This window comes from Vigna unguiculata, chromosome 8 (assembly GCF_037176805.1).
Source record: "Vigna unguiculata cultivar grain cowpea cultivar isolate G323 ecotype 2 chromosome 8, ASM3717680v1, whole genome shotgun sequence".
In the NCBI taxonomy this organism is placed as follows: domain Eukaryota; kingdom Viridiplantae; phylum Streptophyta; class Magnoliopsida; order Fabales; family Fabaceae; genus Vigna; species Vigna unguiculata.
The window spans coordinates 971194-978666 of NC_140799.1; the positions used below are offsets into that span (position 1 = coordinate 971194).

General features: G+C 31.2%; 1 pseudogene; it reads right to left on the bottom strand.

Moving 5' to 3' along the window:
• Nucleotides 1-2213: 2213 nt before the first annotated feature.
• On the bottom strand, nucleotides 2214-4238 carry LOC114193818 (aldehyde oxidase GLOX1 pseudogene; annotated as a pseudogene).
• Nucleotides 4239-7473: the final 3235 nt, after the last annotated feature.

Sequence of the window (7473 nt, forward strand, 5' to 3'; positions counted from 1 at the left end):
GTCTCTCTTCAAAACTTTATACTAATTTAATCCTTCATCTTTAGAAATGTGTGGGTTTAGTCATTCTTACCAAATTTTGTTAAATTTATTTAACATTTTAAACACATTTTATGATGATAATATTTGAGTTAACATTAAAGTGAAAATGTGTCATACGGTGTAAACAATTCAAATACTATCATGAAATGCACTTGAAACGTCATATCAACTTAACAAAATTTGGTTAAAAAGACTAAATTCACGTATTTTTAAAGATGAATGACTAAATTGGTCAAAAATTTTGAAGAGGAACTAATTCCAAATTTCACTGAAATTTGAGTGACCGAAAACATATTTTACCCTTTAATTAGTTTATGTCACCCCTTCTTCGTTGGATATGATAATTGATAAAAGATAATTTTGATTAACCAAACTCACTAAATATAAACAGGTTTTGAATTTATTAAACGAGGTTATTGTAAATAAAAAATAATAACATTTCCAGTGTAAGAACAAAGAGGATTGTGTACATTTCTCTGATTCAGTTTGTTATTTATTTTTTATTTAATCAAATTAAGCTTCTTTTAATCACAAAAGTCCAGATACACGATTGATCTAATTGATTTAGATCTAATAGATTTATTTAGGCAGCAACACTTTCCAAATTTTAATAAAGTACATTTTCATTAACCTGAATTTGAGAGCATTTTCATTGTTTAATTGGGTGTATAATTGAAATAGTAGAATAGGGATATTTAGAGATTTAAATTACTGTTAAAGCTAATTTGAATAACTCTTTAATATAACGTACTTTTAATATAATTATAATAGAAATATTTAACATAGTTGATTTTTTCAATAAATAAAAATTAAATTTCATTGTTAATTGTTGTTTTTTTTAATAAAACTCTTACATTTCCTTGATATAAAGCATAAATACTCATATGTTTAATAGGAATAAATATAATATATATTACAAATCATGTAAAAATTATAGAATGTCTTATAAGATGATTAAAAATTTCCTTTAAATTTTGCTGAGAAAAAATAATTTCTTTTAAAAGACACCTTATACGTGTAAATTGTTAATCTAGCATATGAATATCTCAGATAATTCAGTCTTGTTGTAAGTGAATTTAGTTTTTCTTTGCATAATTAAACAAACACAAAAATTATGATTAATTAACAAGTTTTAGAAATGCAAATAAAAATGATCAAATTTTAGGAAATCTCACCTCTAAATTAGTTATTAAATAAAAAATACATCCTCAAATTTATAATTTCTTTTTATTTCAATCAACTATAAAATTTTTATTTATTTTTTCTTTTGGAATTTATATGTACTGATATTTCATTATATTTTTTCATAAACAACTACTATGTTTGGATTTAAGTTAAAGAAGATAAATGTAACGAATATATAAAAGTATGTATTGTGTTACTATTAATGTAACTTCCATTTTATACATTTTATCATTAAATGGAAACGTAAATACATTTTATAGACAAAGAGGTTCAACTTTCAAGATTTTGTTAACTCGATTCAGATCTCAAACCTGAAAATAAACACACCACAAATTCCAAATTTACATTCTTTGCTGATTTTGTTTCTACTGAATTTTTTTGTGCTGTTTTTTAATGAACATTAAAAATACAGGAATACTGGTATTTTGACATCATTTTTTTCATTATTATCATTTGATATTATCCCTCATAACTATTTACTTTCTCTTTTTTCTAAAATTATAAAAGTTAATTTTTGTTAAGACTAATTTATCTTTATACAAGTTATCAAATAGTTATCAAATGATCTCAAACAACCATTTTTCAAAATATATTGTGTTGATATTTTAAATATTTTTTAATATATTTTAAAACGTCAAAAAATTAATATTAATTAATATATTATAAAGATACACTACAAAACAACACAAAAGAATCCAAAAGAAAATCTAAATTCGAGACATGTTTCGTGCTTTTACTTACATGAAGAAATTTGTATTTTTGATTTCTTATTGCAACATATATGCTTCTACCCACTTTGTCGCTGTCATTTTTAGCGTTCTGTTTACAGCATCACATGACTGCAATTGTTCTGCTTCAAACTCAAACCCACTGGGCGTGATCTTCAATGTCAAACATGCACAGATTATGCATTATCTTTGTCTTTTAAAATACGTCATTCAACACAGTATATATAATATTTAAAAAAAAAATGTACTTTATCATCGATCCACAGAAGGAACATAATATGTCTATTAAAACAATAATACTTTAATATTTATTGATTACATTGCACTGAAATTTAAAGACTATCTTTATATTTAGTCACGGACATTTTCCAGCGACCATACCAAATCCTTCTATCCACATGCAACTAGGATGTTATAGTTATATCCCTAGAAACTATAGACATGAATAGTATAAGGTTTTATAAGTATGAATTTCTTTTTCTTTTTTTTAAATTAGGGTTTTGTTGAGATAAAGATTAAAGTATCTGGATCCAAATTCCTTCGCTTGGAATTTCTTGGTGGACCACAAACAGTAGATAAAAACCGGGTGGTGCAAGAACGGGTGAACCCGGTGTTGTCACCTCAATCTCAAACGTTGTTGGTCCATCAACGTTTGTCACGTTTCTAGGTTCCAGAACCAGCATCCTCTGATTCATCGAAAACGAGTGCGTGTTGAAAGGCGGCGCCAGCACCGTCACCCGCACCAAACTCCGAACCAAAGGATTGCCCGCCACGGCGACCCGAACCTTCACTATCTGCCCATAGGCCACCCTCGTCCCCGACACCGGACCAACGATTCTCGGACGCACGTTCTGAAACGCCGCTTCCAAATACGGCGGCGAAAACGCTTCAACACTAAGCTCGGTGGGGAAAGTCACGTGCGAGAAATTGTACCCCACGTGAGGGTTACTCCCCGCAACCAGAACCCTTCCATCACGAACCAAAATCGCACTTGAGTGATACATTCGAGGAATATTGCTGGCGTTAAGAATCTCGAACCTCGACCCGGGTTTCCTATCCGGGTAATAAAGTAACGGATCTAGAACCGGGTCGCGCCCGAATTCCCAGCCAGCGCTCCCGGAACCTGCACCGTTAATGATCAAAACGTTGCCGTTTGGAAGGAGAATCATATCGCCCATGACTCTACCTTTACCTCCGGGCATTGTCTCCACGGCCCAGGTTGGATTCGGGTCGGTTATTTTAATCCGGGCACAGGTGGTCAAAGCTCTGATAAATTTACGATTTTTTTTGGCTTGATTATAAGCCCCTCTCGGGGCTCCGCCACAGATTACAACCTCAGCTTCGGTAAAAGAAAAGTCTGGGTTTTTACTACGTAAGGGTAAGAGAACAGCGGAACCGGTGCTAGGGTAGCACCTGGGGTCGTTACCGGGAATGTTGGGGAACGTTTTAACGACGGCGTTTTTGGTGTAGTCTAAGAGAATGGCTTTGTTGTTGGCGAAGATGAAGAGGGTGCCATCTACGTTGAGGAAAACGAAGGGGTAGAGGTTGAGTTCTTCGTAAGGATCTCTGGTTTGAACGAGGAAGGGTAAGGAGTAGATGTTTTTGGCTGTGGCGTGGCTTTTCGGGTAAAACTCGTAGTTGAATTCTCTTCTGCCGCCGATGATGATTTGCCGCCCGTCCGGGAGTTTTTGGTTGGTGGCGTACCAGCGGCGCGCGGCGAGGCCGCCGGGGATTTCTTTCCAGTCGCAGGTGGGGCAAGGGAAGAATGTTCGCACAGTCCTTTCGCCGTCGTTGAAGCCGCCGGTTTGAACCAGCGTTCCGTCGGCGGCGACGGAGGCGGAGGAGCACCATATGTTTGTTTGAAGGAAAAGCGCGCGGAAGGTGTTGTTGGCGACGTTGTATTCGACGGAGTGGGCGGTGCAGTCTGTTTTGACGACCTTTTCGTTAGGGTCGTGGCGGCAGCGGCCGCCTGGGAGGGAGAGGTTGGAGAGGCCGAAGTCGGTGCGGTCGAAAATGAGGACAGTGTCGGTGTGGAGGAGCTGCATGTGCATGGCGACAATGCCGATGCTTTTCTGGAGAAGCTGCCACTGGCCGGAGGCGGCGGAGACGACGGCAGACGGCGGCGGGAGTGTGACGGTGGCGAGGAGGAGAGTTGTGAAGAGGATTGAAAAAGTTTGTCTCATTTTGTTTACGTATGGGGATTAGTGAAGAATGAGTTTGGTGAAGTGAGAATAAGTAGTGAAATGGTGAGGTAATAAGGACGAAGAATCACGATCATGAATGTTGAGTGAAGAATGATGATGATTGAAGTGAGATATGAAATGTTAGTTTTAGCATTCCAACATTAGAAACATTCGGTTTAATGTTTTATTTTTTTTTTCCCTCTTTTTCGAGACATAGCTGTTTTTTTATGATTTTTAAATGCAACATTATTTTTTGATAAATTTTTATTTTGGTAAATTTAACAAATTTTTTATAAATATAATTAAATAAGTTATTTTTTTATTTTTTTATTAAAAATAAAATAATAAAGTAATACTTATTTTTATTTAAAGATAAAGTTTGTCATTTTTCAAAAAATTTTTTGTTAAATTATCATTTTTCCTTTAAAATACTTTTTTTTTCTACTATTTTGTAGAAAGTTAAAATAAAAATTATAAACTTCTGTTTTTGGAATGGAGGGTATTTGCTTGAAAAAAGTCATGTTGTATGGTATAACTAGAAGAAGAAAGAGACCAAATTAGAAAAGATTTTTTTTTTCTTTTATATTATATGCACAACTTCATAATTTACTTTCAGGGATATTTGGATAGAGATTAAAAAAATAAAATAATGGATATAAAATGTGTGTAAAATTTATCGAATGTCAAAATAATAATATTCATGATAAAATTGAAAGTGATGAAGGAAAATGTGATGAAAAAATAGACGAGAGAGCATACGTAGGAATGATAATTTCATTTTTTTTTTACAAATATTTCTAATTTTGAAATTATACTTTAAATACACGGAAATAAAAAGATTGAAAGTATCTCGTACTTATTTTTCTTTTAATAATTTTTTGATCTGATCTCCTTACTTTTATTAACAAGTGAAAAAAAGAAGAAAAAAAATATGGTTTTTCTCATAGTATTGAATCTTACTTTACTTTATTATAATTTTAGGTATTTACACCCAAAGGAAGTATAGGTCATATCTTATGTGGGTAGTGTGACACAAGTGTTGATATGAAAGAAAAATACATAAAAGACAAATATTTTTCAAATTTAATATACAATTGCTTGTACGCTTCAAAGCAGCCTAATCACGTCACGGTTTTTGAAAGAAAGAAGAAATTATTATTTGTAATTATTTTAATCAAAGCAGATCGATAATTTGTTAAAGACTAATCAATCATATTTGATAATAATGTTATAATAATAATAATAATAATAAATAAGTAAATAAGAATAAGTGTAATAAATACTTGCACGCATGTGGCATTCGGAGTCTCCATCACCAAGTTCATCTTGGTCCACCTTTTCGATCATGGAGCTTCTATTATCAATCTCTTCCACTCTCTTCTTTGTTTGCATTTGTACTTTCATAACAAACACTTTTTGCACAGTTTTTTTGTTCGAACCTAGCCCTACATGTTGCAAAAATAAAATAACATACATTATATTTATTTTACAATGTAAAATAATCACAAAAATTAAACTTTTGTATTTGTAAAAAAAAATTACGTGTCAAAATATAATTATTCAATAATTCAATAAACAATATTTGCTTCTTGCTCACTTAATTCAAAATCTTGTATATTTGTCTGCTAAATATTTTAAGGGTTAAATATGTTTTTAGTTCTTCAAGTTTAAGTGAATTTTGGAATTAGTTTCTCTTCAAAACTTTATATCAATTTAGTCCTTTATTTTTAAAAATGCGAGGATTTAGTCATTCTTATCAAATTGTGTTAAGTTTATTTGACATTTTAAACGCATCTTATAATAATATTTGAGTTAACATTTAAGCGAAAATGTGTCAAACAGTGTAAATAATTCAAATATTATCATGAAATGCGCTTAAAACGTCGGATAAACTTAACAAAATTTGGTTAAAATGACTAAATTCACGCATTTTTAAAGATGAATGACTAAATTTGTCAAAATTTTTGAAGATGGACTAATTCCAAATTTCATTGAAACTTTAAGGACAAAAAACATATTTAACCCAAATGAATAAAATAATTTGACTTCATCTCATATAGAACTAACAGGGATATATTAATTTAAATTATAATTTTTAAGAAAATAAAAATTGAAAATAGTGCTTTCTTTTTCTCTCTTTTTTTTCTAAAGTTTAAATGATATGAATTAAATTAATTTTAAATTTTAGATGTCATACATTGATAGATAAACTTTAACTCATACATGTGTTTCAATTAAATACTATTATCTTTGAAAAAAATTTCTTATGAATCTATCAATTTTGGATTGTATCCTATAAATCTGTTTCGTTTATTTCTAGTGGTTTTACTTCCCGTACATCCATTATTGCTAACTACACCTGCTCCATATGAATAGGAATAATTGTATGAATAGGAATAGATTATTGCTAACTACACCTCCTCCATATGAATAGGAATAGTTGTATGAATAGGAATACTTGTTGTTTTAGGAATGACAACGACCGGTTTATACCACAAATATTTATTTCGTATTTGTTTTTATATTTGTGCAGATATTTATTATGCGGATATGGTGGGCTTTTTTCATATCCATGAATATTTATAAAAAATAAAAAATAAAAATAAATATTTAACAATATATTTTAACTATGATTTTAAATAAAAACACGATAAATAATATTTACAAATTTTAAACAAAGTCCAAATAGTTTATTTAAATAGTAATAAATGATAGTTTACAAAGAAATTAATATTTTTTAAAATCCATTTAATAAAATATAATCTATTCAAAACCAATGTTTATATATATATTTTTGGCTTAAATACCTTTTTGGTCCTCATTTTCGTAGTGTTTGTTGCGGATGGTCCTTATTTTGACAGAATGTTTAAAATGGTCCTCATTTTTACTGAATGTTTCAAATGATCCTCATTTTCGCAATTTGTGTTTTATTTAGTCCTTATCTGTAACGCCGTTTAAATCATTAACGGAGCATTGTACAGGTGGCACAATTTGTATTAGGGTGTGTTACGTGTACTGTACAAGTGTAGTAATTAGATATTTGGGGATAAATAAGTGAGTTAGGGTTTTGGTAAGGAATGATGAATATCCCTTGCTGCCATGCTATTACAGCAATGAATTTCATCAATGTCAATGTTAAGGACTTCAGGAGATCCATCTACGAAGAAATATATCAATCCATCATCTTTCCAGTCAATGGTGAAGTCTTATGAGAAAGAACTCCCTACCCTGATGTCCATGCACTACATAAGAGGATTTTACCAGGAATACCCAAAAAAAAAAGAAGGTTGGAAGAGTGAGAGTTGAGAAAGGATAACACACAAATCAGCAAAAGAGGT